General features: G+C 32.4%; 1 protein-coding gene across 2 annotated transcripts in view; it reads left to right on the forward strand.

The window, feature by feature from the left end:
- The first annotated feature begins 669 nt into the window (after positions 1 to 669).
- LOC123716283 (homeobox protein prospero) overlaps positions 670 to 15,520 on the forward strand; it is an 83,713-nt gene continuing 68,862 nt past the window's right edge. For both annotated transcript variants that reach the window (XM_045671945.1, XM_045671946.1), the window contains exons 1-2: positions 670 to 1,274; positions 8,112 to 8,157. The gene's annotated coding sequence lies outside the window, so the exon portion shown is untranslated. The remainder of the gene's footprint in view (positions 1,275 to 8,111; positions 8,158 to 15,520) is intronic.

A 15,520-nucleotide genomic window follows, 5' to 3' on the forward strand; every position in this document is an offset into this window, starting at 1 on the left:
TATTTTTCCAATATCGGAGCCAATTCAGGTGTTAACATTCCCCAGCAGTAACAATGTATGTTACATACACGCCAATTCCGCGACATGATCAAAACGTCTGTGAAAAACCAATGAAAACTAAAAAGAAAACGTGAACGAAAATGCCCGTTGAATGCCCAGCGAAGTGAACGTTGCACTTTCACGATTAAAAAAAGAGAAAAAAAGCAAAATAAACTACGCGTTAGAAATGAACCAAGCAATAGTTCCAATTTGTATCGCAAATAGTAGGTGCGCTGTTGTCGCTCAATTTAGTTCCGCTATCCACCGCTGCGTCATACGGCAGCACTCATTACAAATTATGATGAACGTTTTTATGTTTCTATCTATTTCGTATTCTATTAATATTTCTAGTTTGATTTAAAATGTATTCTCTATACTATAAATGTTTGATTAATTTGCTTAGATATAGGTAACTATTTAGAACTGTTTGAACGAAATTTCATCGCTTGTTTTGAAACGTTTTTAAGTTATCCTCGCGTACTTATTTTAGAAACTTTTTAGTTGACGCCGGTTGGCTGTTGATTTTCTCTATTTGTAGAAATGCGTACATATGAGGTGGCCACAAGTCATAAAAAAACATCGAAAACCGTCGATCATGTGATCAGTCGACAGATCGAAACGGGTCAAGCACAACAGGTGAGTTGCGGAGCGCATCAACTAAAAAATAAAATATCGAAATGCGAAAAAATAATAAAAATCAGCAAATATAGTAAATTGAAAAAAGAACAGTGTCGTCCCTGTCGCACGCGGGCGTTTCGCGGCTGAGGATCTCTTTCGCGAGTGCGCACGTGGTTTTCGGCGGTCCCGCGGCGGGCGACAGAGGGGAGGAAGGGCGCGGAGGGCGACTGAGGACTAGAATGCCACATCCCGTCGCGGCCCATGCCGACCGGCTGCGTTGCCCGTAACCTCCGATTGACCTCATTTTTTTTTCTTCAATGTAAATATTCGGCTCGTTTGCCGCATAGTCTGTAAGCGGTATTAGTTCCTCTATCAAGTTTTACAATTTTATTTATTTTCCTTACGTTTGTTAGTATCAAAATTTAATCGGAAAGTGTTCAGGACTTTTTGTCGTACTTTTAAGTGAAAAAACTTAACGTGTCTGTGAATATTTAGAAACTTTGTACAAAGTAATCGGTTTAGATGTTGGATATAGCTTATTTGTGATGTTCTTGGGATATTTAGATAATTTAGCGTAAGTTCGTGTTTTTTGGAAGAATAGTGTAAAATTATTCCAGGTAAATAAATGTGTTGTAATTTATTAGTGCTTATTTAATAGTGTTTTTTTAGGTGTATTAAGTCGTGCTTTTTAAATATATATATTTTTTAATTTCTTTTTTATTGTATAATTTTTTGTTTGAAGTAATTTAGTTAATGTTACTTGACATGTAATTTTTTTTAAACACCAAAATTAACAATTTTATTAGAAAATCATGATTCTCAAATAATAAAAGTATTAATCCATAACTCATAAATATATGTAAAAATATACCACAAAGTATATCGTAAAGTGTGTTATAAATTATTTGAAATTGTAATCATGAAAAACTTTATATATTTAAAATCATTAAATTAATTTCAAGAATATTTTATTAAGTCTGTGATTTTATTTTAAAATATGGTAACATTTGATTCTTTAGTCGTCCGTCGACTAAAATCTTATTTTTTACGGGCAGCTTGGTTTTTCATGATATTTCTAAAATTGTTAAAGAACAGACAATATTACAAAAAAATGCTGTAAAAAAACAAATCACAGATTTACCAAATCAATACCTCGTTAAAATCAAGCGACCAGTGAGTTATCTCTGGACCGAAGGAAAGAAAAAAATTAATTGATTGTCTTCGTTATAATTTTACATTGAAATTTTTGGTTTTTTGTATTATGATTTCTTTATAGATTAAATTACATTTTCTGTTTTATTTCTTTTAATTTTGTTAAGCTGTAATTCGGTTTATATTATTTGTATTGCATAAGATGGTTTTATTCAATATACAAATGTTCGTTTATTAAATAAAAAATATTGATGAATTTTGGCATAGACAACAGAACCACACTTTGTATTTGTAATTTAAAATTACCTACATACATACATATTAAGCAACACCTCTGTGGCCGTGCTAAATGGAGAGAACGTAAACTTAGGTTCCCGGCTAAATACTTATTGCTTGCTATTTAAAACCACAGATCATTGTCTCATTAAACAGACGCAAAAATGACTAAATCTCTTATCTGTGGTCCTAATTGTATATAGCCATTATCACGATTGTCTATTTCGGTCTAAACCCTTAAACATATAATCGTAAGAGATACAGGTACGTGAATTTGACTTCCGTATGTTCATATCTATTTTGACGTACGGGAGTCAAACTTAGTGCTATGTTTTGTATGCAAATCTTTAGTTTATTCACAAAAATCTCTGCCTTCACATTTTTTTTTTTCACAATTCACAAAACAAAAAGCTGAGACTCATTCGTGAGGTCGTCGACTTTCTGGCTATGCGCATCTAACATTCGCTCGAACAGTCAAGGAAAACATCGCGAGGAAACCGGCTTGTCTTAGACCCAAAAAGTCAATTGCGTGTGACAGGAGCAGGATGTTCACTCTACAGAAATCTGTGTGTATCTGTGACTTTTATTTTATTTTTAAAAATAATCTCAATAACATAAAAAATACGTCAAAGTTGGTCAAGAATCAACGATAAAGCTGACATTGAAATTAATTGCGTGAAATGTAAAACATTTGTTGTTAATAAAAATAAACGAATAAAAACTTCGCCAACGAGATTCATTATTATGCATAAAATGCGCTTTAACTTTTAAATGCGTATCTCTCATTGATATTGTCGATGTCGATTACGCGGATTTTTTGCGAATGATTGAATTTTATTTACAATTAACCCGGCCTCGGTATCGCTGAAAGTGAAAGTGGCGATTAAATGCCATTTAAAAATAAAACAGCCGCCGCCATAACACTGAAGTGCCGATAATTTATTTTTAAAAACGTATTGTTACATCGCTTCATCGAAATTTTTATCCTCACACGCGTTGTCCACGCGAGTATTGCGTTGTTTAGGCGTTACGTAGCCTCTGTTCACTACATAGGAAAGTAAGGCGTGAACAAAAGAAATGTCTTGAAGGTTAAGAAGCCGCCCAAAGAAAGCTTGAGTATTGCCAGTCCCGGACCGCCTAATTTGTCTAAGGCGGAAAAATCGCGCGCCGATTACAAGTGGCTCGTAACGAAGTCGGCCCCGCGGCGAGAGAGGCGCGGCAAAGCAGGCTGTGGGGTAGAAGCGGGGGGGATCGGGGCGCGGGGTGAAGGGGGGAAGTAAGCAGGGTGGCGCGGTGGGCCGCGAGCAGTCTCAGTCGTCCGTCTGAAGTCGCGGCGGCCGGCCGGGCCGCGCGGCGCAATACACGTTCCTCGTGCTCTTGTGATTGTAAATTTAATAAGACAAAATTAAATTTAAAAATTCCAACCGCGTCTAATCGAAGATATTTTTAGGCTAAATATCCCCGATTTTTTAAACCTTAACTGTTGGCAGTGGATAAAAAAGTTTTGCTAAATTTTTAATATTTACGTCGGTTACATTTGTAAGAGATTAAACGTTTGGGCGTTATTGGAAATATTTTTATTTAAAGTTTATTTTTTTTAACTAGCGAACGACAAGTGAGCATTTGATGATAAAATATTGGATAAGCGTTGAATTAATATTAAGGATTTAGAAATAATTCTTTGAGACTGGCTGCCGTATACTTTTTAAGTGTAAGTTAAGTTTCGGACAATTGTGATTTTTATGGACTAAGAATTTCGCATAGTTCCGGACGTAAACAACCACTGGACCAAGGTGCTTAATTTTAAATACTAAGCTATTTTATTTGGTTTATAGACATTTTTTATCAAGTTGCTCGTTAGTTCCGCTTCCGTCGGATAATTTTATTTGCTGTTTATATTGTTTTGTAAGTGTGATGTAGTAGTTAAGTAATTTCTTTTTTAATTTGGTATTTTAAAATAAATTATTATTGTTTTGGTTTTATTTTTGTTTTGTTTTCTTCCTTTTTAGTGGCTGTACATAATGTCAAGTTCGGACAAATATTTTTATTTAAGTTTAAAATTTTATATGAATTTTTTAAGACCATCGTAACAAAAATAATTTTGTTAATTAATAATCTACGGTAAGAAGAAATATAAAAACATATAAATCATTTGTATTATTACTATTTTCAAAATCAGTATCGTGCTTATAACACCACAGTTCTTCATACTCAAAATAAAAAAATCTTATTTATTTATTAACACTTCGTTGCACATAATATAAAAAGTGAACATAATTAAATTAAAAGGAGGGCAACTGGCAGCCTTATCGCTTTCAAGCGATCTCTTCCAGGCAACTTCTATAAGAAGAGAAAAAAAAATGTTTTAAATTAGAAAAGGTAGGCAAAACGTGCAAAAATACATATTACACATAGTTGTAGAGACAAAACTAAACAGGAACAAAAAAACAAACTATACTAAAAAACGGATACATAAAAAACAAAAAGTAAAAATTCTGCACTCGTTTCATTATATAATGATAGCAGGAAAGTTTTCCTTTTCCTTCCGGCTTGTCTTAAAAATCATCAAAGCAACATCTTCTTAGGCCGAGAACCAAAAATGATTACCGGTTATTATCATATTCCGTAAGTAGAGTATAGTCTGTACTTTATGACAGGCGTCATCAAAGACACTGTACGCCGCGTTTCTTTGTATTGTATAAGGCTCGAGAAATTTCAGTTCTTTAATTACACTGTATTTAGATAACAATTCTTATACGGCATTTAAAAGGTAATTAATTCGAACTAATTTAAAAAAAATCCTATAATGTCAAAGGTTTAAAACGTCAATGTCAAGTTACTGTGAACGTATTTTTTTTATATTAAAACTTTAAGGTATATTTCCTATTGGTTACGATATAAGTGCAAATGATTTAGTTTGTCGAAGTGGCACTGTTGGTCATAATATACAAGGCATCTCTCGTAAAGGTAATTTAATCTTCAAAAAAATGTCTTAGTCTTTAAACCAACGCCACTTCAGATATCTACGCATCTGAACTATCAACATACCCTAAGATTCCGAGTCAATACTTACCTCTAAGTATGACTCCCGTATGTTAAAAAGTAAAAACATATTTTAGATGCGGTATTTCTCGCCTTAAATCGTACATACCCATAGATCTGGACTTGTTTTGGTTTATTAAATCTAAATATTCACCCGTTTGGTCAAAAATTCCTCTCGTAAATTGTTTCGGTTTTCATAAAAATGTTGTATTATTTCTATTCAAACGCAATCCCAATACAATATGCTGAACCTGCCCACTTAGATTAAAAAACATTGTTTTCAAATTGCCGAAAAATTATTAAACTAAAATTGAACAACGCAACATTTGCTATAAAATTTTGCCAGGCGTTTTCAAATTCATGAAACAAATAGTACAAATTTGCATAACATCAGAAAATTAAAAAGTATTGAATATTTTTTGTTCTATTTAAATTTTGCAATATAAATGCGAAATACTAACGAAACACTAGGTTTTTTTATTATGATTATACCAACTGCCATCTAACGTGCAAAATAAGAAGCTTAATAATTTCTTACCAGTAATCGGACTTTCATTATCGATATAGTACTAGTTCTCGTAGTAAACCATAGATGGCGCTACCAATCTGCGCGAGCGCATCGTTTTATATCATTGTTCACAGGTGGCTCTTTTAGTGCTTTAATAATTCGAAGTAATGATAATAAATTTAATATTAAGAAGTATGTATATAAATAAGTATATTTTCATTAAATAGAAAAAAAATATTATTATTTAGCAGATAAAGTTACAACGTATTCGGTAGTAATGTTTTGTCAATACCAAACACTGCTAAGAGATGTCACTACTGCCTAAGCAAATAATAATTTCTGACAAAACCAAATAACAATTGCGGTGAGTGTTTTTAATTATATAAATATATTAAATTGTGTCCAGATTTGACCAACTGTACGTAGGAATTGTCTTTGAATGGTAACTAGAAGTAGGTAGGTGTGTTAAGACGTGTGTGGGTGTAAACTTCTAAGAAAGGGGGTGTGGCAAGACATCGGCGGACATGGCATACGATTGGTTGAATCTTTTCTTAGAATTTAGTATATATTAGCCTATTCTATTGTTATGTATAATGTGTACAATACATATAATAGAACTACAAAAAAATGCCTTTTGAATTTAACACTTATTTTTACATTATCTTTTTAAATATATTTAAATACGTTCTAATTAAATAATATTGGTAATTGTTGGACTGTGTTTTAGATGCCTTAACATATATGTATGTAAAGAAATAAGTCAAACGTCAAAAAAAGAGAGATTATATTTCTTACTTTAGATTGTTAATTATCTATTACGTGTTATATAACGTTTCATTCAACAATTTGTTTGATAGTCTGTGGAAGAGACGCCAGATTTCGCTTGCATTTCAATTTTTTTAGAAGTTTTTTTTCTGAAATATTTTCGATTTTAAAGGAATAAGATTACTTAAGTATTTGTTTTCGACATTTGAGTTTCTTATAAAAACGGCAAAGGCGTGGAACTGCTTACCTTCTTAGTTAGATAGGAATCTTTCTTAGACAGTTTACCTAATTTGGGTTAATTTAACCGACATTAAAATTAAATGTCGGTTAAAAAGACATCTCATGAACAATCTCCTAGCCTTCCTATAGACAACCTCTTGCTTAAACGTATGTTCTATATAAAAAAATATATGAACCCTTTTTTTATAAAGCTTTATAAAATTAGAAGCTTCTTGGTAAGATGACTGCTTTTCTTTATGTTCACGAAGACACGAACCTAGATTCTCCAAGTTATAGCCGTTCTTCTTACTGAAGTCGTAAGTCAAGTAATTCCTTATACGGAATTAAACCTAACATTAAAACTGTATATAAAAACATAAAACGCAACAAATTACTTCAACTGATTAGGACTTTATTCCTATAAAACCACAAAAGCAAAGTATGCATTCGAACAATGACCGTAATTTTAAAGAAGTATTATTTATAGCGGCCAATGGGAAAGTAGGTCATAAGACTCCCCGTCTCGAGCTTAGTGGGTGGGTCTAAGACGTGGGCGTGGTTAAAGTTTGTATAGGAAGTTCTCCGGCTAATTTTGTGTGTAACGATCAAGTATTGATTAGTTAAGTAACGTTTAAAGGTTACAGTAATGCCTGAAAGGGATTCGTGTCTGATTTATTTACGTGAGTTTACATCGCGTAGCAATGCTTACTTCAAGCAATGCATACTAAAACATAGGAACATTTTTTTTACCTTTAGTTTGTATTTTCATCAATAGATGGCGTTTTTTATTTTAATAGGCTCCAATCATATTATTATATAATTATGACAGACTCGTTGATCACAAATGCAAATAAGAAGCGTGTTGCATACTTTGCGGGTTTCCCCCTAAATTTAGAGATAAAGATTACTTACGGAGGTTTTAGGGGGATAATTTACTTTTACTTAAAAAAACATACCTACGTGTCAATACTTTATCAAATTTAAACTTCGCGTAGCTATAACTACTGTCAAAAACCTATAACCAAGATCAAAATTATATACTATTTGAATATATATTTTTATCCATAATAAAATTACCTATAAAGTCGAGTGTACAACAAAAACTTCAGGGTTTTTAATCGATATTTAAGGGACTTAATTGTTATCTACAATATTTATTCTTAAAAGGCCGGCAACGCACTTGAGAGCCTTCTGGAAATATGAATGTCCATGGGTCACGGTACCACTTAGCATTAGGTCTGCTTCCTGCCCGTTTCCCTCCTTAGACACTCATTTGGTCCGTTGCACGTGAACCCCTAACCACACCAGCCTAGCTCCTTCCAGAAGCTTTACAGAATAGGCTTCACAGAGCATCGCATTTGACCTATTATTACTTGAAGTACCAAAACTTGACGGTTTTGCTCCAATTACTAAAAAATACATAAATGTGTCTTTTTTTCTACATATTGTATCACTATATTTGTTTGTTTGATGTGTATTTACTCTTTTCCAGATTCTCCACCACTGGACAATCAAACAACGCATCTTTTCTTTAAAAGGTAAGTAACTGTCATTTTCTGCATATGCGATACACAGTTAAAACTTCTTAAAGGGATTAAAAACTAGTATATCTATTACTAGACCTATCGTTAACAACGGTCATAGTCGGAGAACTGCGGTGATAACAATGTTGGATAAAGAATTATGTGTCTTAAAACGATATCTATTGCCGCATCTGGTATTAATTAGGAATAAGTACCGATCGCAATACAGCGCGGCAATGCTGCCAGCGATTGTATTGGTACAGGGACCATACTATTTTAATAAGATTTAATTTTCTATTTATTAATTTAGAATTATTATTATTATTATGTAGGTTAAGAATATTGTTTTTGTGTATTGGAAATATATTTTTAATATCCCAATTTAACGATTCATTTGCAAGAGTATGGTACAAAAATGTTATGGTGAAACAATCTAAAGTTCCAATATATACCGTGCAAATTCGTCTTAAAAGGTAGAATAAACGTGACGTTATGAGTCAATGTTATCATTATAGTCAATTCTCCTATTTTTTATCACAACATCATCATATAAATAAAATATATTATTACGTTATCAAATTAATATTAATTTTAATGTTTCACACAAATAATCATTAATTAAATAATTTTTTTTTAAGTAGATTTTGGCCATACAAAAGGTGTTTTTCCCATACAATTCCAGTTTAATTTTTAATACAGTTATATTATACTCGTACAAAATAATTTAATTTAACAGCAACCGGAAGCTTTTTAAAATATACTGACCAAATTAATAGCTTTGAGCTTAGAAACTCAAAGCCAAGTAGTTCTTTTATTTTATAATCAAGTCAAATGTAAATTTTTTATTCAATTTAGAATGTTTTTAAATATTATGAATCGTTGTTTTATACAAACCGTCTTTTTCAAAGGGAAGTGAGAGAGCATAGATATAAATAAAAGAATTTTTAGTAAAATTATTCGTTAAGTGGCCAGTGTAGGTCCTAAGTGGGCACTTAGGTATGCTAGATAATATTTTGCATAGACTTATCAATGTAGACAGATTTTTATCTAGTAATTAAGTACTTTATTTAATACAAAAGCTAATTAAATTCTCTAGTTGTAGGTGAAATGTGTGTTTGTTATTTTTCTGTTCACTCGATAAAATAAATTCATGTCATAAATATCTTGTCGATTTCGGTTGTATAAATTTTCGATTGGTTCATAATATTGTATTATTAAAAAATCACTGAAAGTCTTATCTTATTCTAAAGCCTCCACAATAGTGTACATCATTAAAAAGTTTAGGTCATAACGATATCCGTTACAAGTGTCGCAGATCTAAAACTGGCAACTGAAAAAAAAAGAAATAAAAAATAAATTTCACAGAGTATAAAGGTGTCAGCGGCGGTAATGATCGCTAAGACTCCGCTTCATCGCAGTTCTTAATTCCGAACGTTCCCTTAATGAGATCTACCTTCGTGTTGCGCACAATAGGACGCCATGCGTGTGTTTTCTTTTTTTTATTTTTCTAAACCGATTCAAGGACCGCGCGCATTCAGCCAGAGCATTTAAAAAGATGCAGTTTAAGTAATGGAGCATGGAGGTTCTGGAAAATGAGGTTGCATACTTTTTAATTTCGTTAGTGGGTTATTGTTTAGTACGTTCTTGTGTGCTCTATGTTAGGACTTGTCTATTTTCTTTTCGATACAAAAAAATGTATTCAAGTCAGCTAAGTCTACTTTTAAACCCTTTCTCATTTTTCTCAAAGAACGTATAGCTGGCGTATTGTTTTATTCAGAGATATTACAATCTGAAAGGTTTTACAACTTCCGTTAACAATGTCCGTTAGAAATGACGTTTCAGTTATATAAGTTACATCCTATTGTACAATTTAAAAGATCGAAAGTTGCGTACCATATAGTTAAATTATCTAAAGCGAACAAACCATTTATACAGCAAAAGAATGACCCGTTTGCCACAGATAAAACACACAATCCCCGCTAATTAAGGCCACACACGTTGGTAGAACATGAGTTTTGTACATTTAGAGTTGCAACCGTGAACATCCGGTAAAAAGGAAATTTTAAAAGGCGCACAAATGCTGAAAGACTGCGAGTCGCCTCTCCATTAAGCCGTGGAGTTGTAGAGATGCGACTCCGCGATTAAAGACTTAAGATACCGTTTGTAATTATACGTTAGATGCGGGCTCGTGATGGTATTATGTAAAATGTAAACCCGCAATGATGTACTTAGTTAGATCTCTTTGCGAATTCTGCCAGCCTGGTACATTTTATATGTGACCATTTTGTAATTTATGTTTTTAATAATCTAATCGATGCTTCTTGGAAATTCCGGCTCACAGCTCAAGCTTCTTAGGCAATTCGTTTAGGGTCTCTCTGCCATTAAGTTGTGAAACCTATTTCAAAAGTCTTCTACATAAACATTTCTTAACCAAATCCCCAAATTCTTATTCTATTGTATTCGCAATTCGTATTTTGCAAATCTTGAACCCGTGCTTTTTAGTGTATTATTTATTTTTATCGTATTATTTTAAATAAAGTTAAAGGTAAATTTGGTTATATACTTTTTGCACTTTACCCATATATATAGTTTTTTTTACCTTACTAGGGTTACCTGAGATCGCTTATTAACGGTAAGGCCGCCTGTTGCATCCCTTATATTTTTTATGTATTATATTGTTTTACTATAAATGTAACGTATTATAAATAAATAAAATATTTCATTATATATAACATACATAATCTATAGTAATACAAAAAGCTGCTTCAAGAAGTTTTTAAGTTTACTCACTAGTTCAGTATAGTGTCTGAAAATTTTGTTTTTAAGTGTTTAAGTCTCTAAAGGAGAAAAAGCGCTGGGCAAACAAAGTGCTCTCCTTTGCTACATCATGAAACTGGATGTAGCGAGACCATAGCAAGTGGAAATACGTGGTATCTACCCCTTCGGGTAAAAGGCGTATATATAAGATATACGTGTATAGCTAAAGCAGAGCTGAGAACAGAACTCCATGTGGGGCCAAATTTGGTATACAGTTGCAATGGATGGCCCGGACTGAAGTACCGTCTCCTAGCTTCTTAAAGGCTAATTTAGCTCTAAAAATTACCGCGTAACTAAACGTCGTTCAATATGACAACGCCAAATAAGCTGTGGCTTTGTCTTCCAAGAGATTAACGACATGTTGATAAAATTTGATTTGTTCCAACACTTGGCAACAAATACGAAGAAATTTTAATTATCAGATTCTGGAGCGACGGAACTTTCTTGAAACTTAATTGCCTGGTGTTAATGTGAAAACTTTAAAACTTGCCTTTATCACGAGTGACGACGCCTGAAGTGTTGGCACCTAAGTTGCCGTGTAACACTTAATATGTAAACATACAGACATACATATGGAGCGGTACCGAGATTTTTGAAGTGAAAATTCTTGATCGGGGTTGAAAAAAAATTACCGTCACATTTTTCGATTACGCACCATCTTTTTCTTGTCCCTACCACGGTTGATTCGTAGAGATTTGAAGCCATTAATAACAAAAATATATAATAACGATAACAATTATATTAATAATTCTATTACAATTAATGTAATAATCTTCTTAGTAGCAATAAGATAAAATAAAATAATTATATCATTTGTATTCATGTCTATGATAATACAAGCCTTTGGTTAAACTTTATCTAATTTTATTTTATTTAACCAATTTACGAAATATAAGGTTATAAAGAAGTTTCACTTCTTACGTGTGTACACTAGTACACGCACACATTTTTTAGTTTTCTACTAAAATTTAATGTTAATAATTTAAAATTTAATGTAAGGGAACTTTTATATTTTTAAGATTTTATATTTCATACGTTCTCATTCTCTGTTCCATCAGCAGCTCACGACTAAAAGTCGTGGTCAGCAAGAAAGCCGACTATCTATTTACACCAGTTTCTGTCCAGCGCCTCTCATGGCAGTGAATAGTTTTAAGATTTTCTCCAACTTCTAATCATTCTTATTTAATATCCTTTTTAGTCAATTAAAATTACTCTAAAGTTAGGCTCGTAATGTTCTATGATATCTATAACGATAGTCAGTCTTTTCCAGCTATTCCTATCAAGTCATCATCCGTTTTTAAGGCCTACCCACTTCTCCCCTTTTTTTCCTCTATCCCATAAGTGGAAGTAATTAATTTCCATATTTAAAATTATTGAGTGAAGTAGGCTCTGTCCTAGTGCTTCCAGCTTGAGACCCCTCATCCCTGAGGTCGTAGGTTCGATCTTCGGCTCTACACCAATGGACTTTCTTTATATGTGCGCGTTTAACATTCGCACGAACGGTAAGATCGCGAGTGAGTTGCGTTAGACCAAGAAAGTCGGTCAGACAAATGATCATCAAACATATACAAAAATCTGAGGCCCAGACCTATTCAAAATTATTATTTATTGGAGCGAAAAAAACGCGTCGTTTTTCTATCAAACTAACACCAGTATATTTGACAAAGTACCAGTATCTCTATTCAATTGACGTCGTCTCGTGAGTAATTTCCATCTGCGTGGTGTGGAATTTTCTTGGTATGAAACTGCTGAGTCATGGCTCGTAACCGCATTTTAGTTTAACTTAATTGAATAATTTTGAACAATTCAAGACTAAATAATATTTAACATTTGTCGTTTTACAAATAGCAAATACAAGTTTAATTATTTTATAGTTACCATCAAAAACTCTTTTTAATTCGTTTAAAACAAACATTCTACTTGTTTAGACTCCTGCTTAGAAGGGGCGTGTCATACTTAAAAAATATAAAACCAGGTGCTCATGAGCAAAGACAGATGGTGGTGACTTACACCGAAAACATGTTACGCGTGCATACAATACTTGAACAATAATTCATTGAAGATGCATATTTGGGGTTGATGAGCATAGCAACACTTTACAAGCTTTACATTATATTACAATTCGATTATTATATAAATTAAAAAGTGTGTCTTTGTTTATATTTCACATTTTAAAACTTGTATGTTTTTAAATATTTAATTTATTAATTCATTATTAATATCAATAAATGGACATGGATAGTGCTCTTCTAATTTCAAATATGGAATATACTAAAATACTAACTTGGTTTTCTAAATTTAAACGTTTTAAATAAAAATTGATCTGTATGAGGACGATACATTCCAAATTCAAATAATTTTTAGTTTTTACTATAACCATAAAGTTCTTATACGAAGTGCTTTAGGTACTACATTTATATGAATTGACAGCATGATTCAAATATGAAATATACTTGAATCACTCAATGATTTTCTAAATTTAATTGTATTGTTTCCTTTAATAGTCAAAATAATATGAAACTGTAGAACGAAGATACATAATTCAAACATGGATGCCAAAAAACCAAAAATTTCTAAATTCAAATGTGTGTTTTCTATAATATTTAATCGCCACAGCTTACACGAAGTACCTTAGGCTACGTTAATATAAATGGATATATTGATAGTATAGCTCTGAATTCAATTATGGCATATAGTGGAATGCTACAATAATTTTCTAAATTTTTAATGTTATATTAAATAGCTTAGAAAAAATAATATGAAATTGTAGAAGAAAGACATTCTAAATTTAAACATTGATGATGTTATAGACCACAAGTTCTAAATTCAAATGTGTGTTTTCTAAAATATTTAAGCGCCACAGCTTATACGAAGTGACTTACCGCAATGTGCATCTTTAGAAAAAAAAAATAATCGGCAGAGGCTTTGACGAGGGCGCCGAGTCGCGTGGCCCGCCAGGTGTGCCCGCCGTCCCCTCCTGTCATCTCTTTATAATAATACTTATTATTACAACTCCTTATTATTTCTTGTTTTAATTGTGCACCCGACTTGCCTTTTACTCCTTTTGTTCGCGTTTAATGGTGTTTATTGTTTTGTGTTTTTTTGTTCGTACGCGTGCCGGCTGCGTAAGATTTTTCAAAGGCAATTTAAATTTCGCAATTCCATTTTTGTTTTTAATGGGGGCAAGAAAACGAAAAATCCGCAAGTTAATTCTCATTGTTCTGCCGTGATTTTCGTAGATCTTTTCAGTACAACTCGTTATTTTTGGGGTCGTAATTAAATTCATTTGGCAGCGGAATATGACCTATTACAGGATTGTTAAGCTAACAATCGGAACAATGCAATTAGAACTGTTTACTTAACTCATTATTTAAAAAAAAACTTTTTGTAGGTACTTTGAAAAAAAATACGCGAAACATGTAGCAAATTAAAAATAAACGCATTTTAAACGTCCAAATTGTTCTGGTGTGAACATCCAAAACATTAATCTTAAGATTGGTAAATACCAAGTTAGATTAGCAAATACCATTGAAACCGCGTGAGTAACCGCAATTTCATTAAACTAAACCCTATTAAGATCACAATTGAACCCGCTTTTAACTGTTTCCAGATTCTTTAATTACGTTTTTATAAATTGACAATAAATACAACATTTAACATTACGAGCCTAGTTAAGATTAATAACTAATTTACTAAATCTACTGGTGTAATGGTTGCAGCTCCTTACAAACGTTGTGTAAAACAAAAAAACTTGGCGTTTAAAAGGAGTAACAGAGAGTTTATTACCAATTCTTCTCTTCCGTGCTACGCCCTTGATTTGAGAACTGGCAGTAAATGTAAAATTAGAAGCATTTAATGTATGTATCTTTTTTTTGACATTCATAAGTGTACATTGTGTAATGTGTATATGAGTAAATCATTTTTACATTGACTTTGATTTAACATAAGTGTCCAAACACACATTACATTAAAAAAGATTTTGAAATTTACCACAGAAAAAAGTACTCTGTGTACAACAACTACAGTTAAGCGTGGCTTTGTAACGAATAGAAAGCCTCGGAGCAGTGAGGTTGCTCCGTGTGAAGTGGCCAGGAAACTTCTGAGCTTCTGGAGGTAGCTAGGCCGGCTTAATTAGCCTGGATTTTACGCACAACGGACCAAATGGGCGTCTAAATCCAGACTATAGACAAGCAATTTAGTTATTAATAAAATTTATATTAATAATAATAATAAAAACAAAAAACTTTTGCACAAATCAATCAAATTGTTAGACCATCCATTATAACAAATACGGCCAGAATATTTGACTAATATAATATGTGGCGGATTTACAAATTTTCAAGGTATTGGTTGCGAAGCCATTATCATAGACATGAATACAAGTAATACAATTATTACATTTTACCTTATTACTACTAAGATTATTACAGAGTTTCCATTAATTGTAATAGAATTATTACTATAATTGCTATCGTTATTATATTTTTTTGTTATTAATGGCTTCATTTGGCGCGTAACGGAAAAATGTGACGCGTAACTGACCGGCTCAGCCTGCTGGTAA

Source organism: Pieris brassicae, chromosome 11 (genome assembly GCF_905147105.1).
Source record: "Pieris brassicae chromosome 11, ilPieBrab1.1, whole genome shotgun sequence".
Lineage (NCBI taxonomy): Eukaryota > Metazoa > Arthropoda > Insecta > Lepidoptera > Pieridae > Pieris > Pieris brassicae.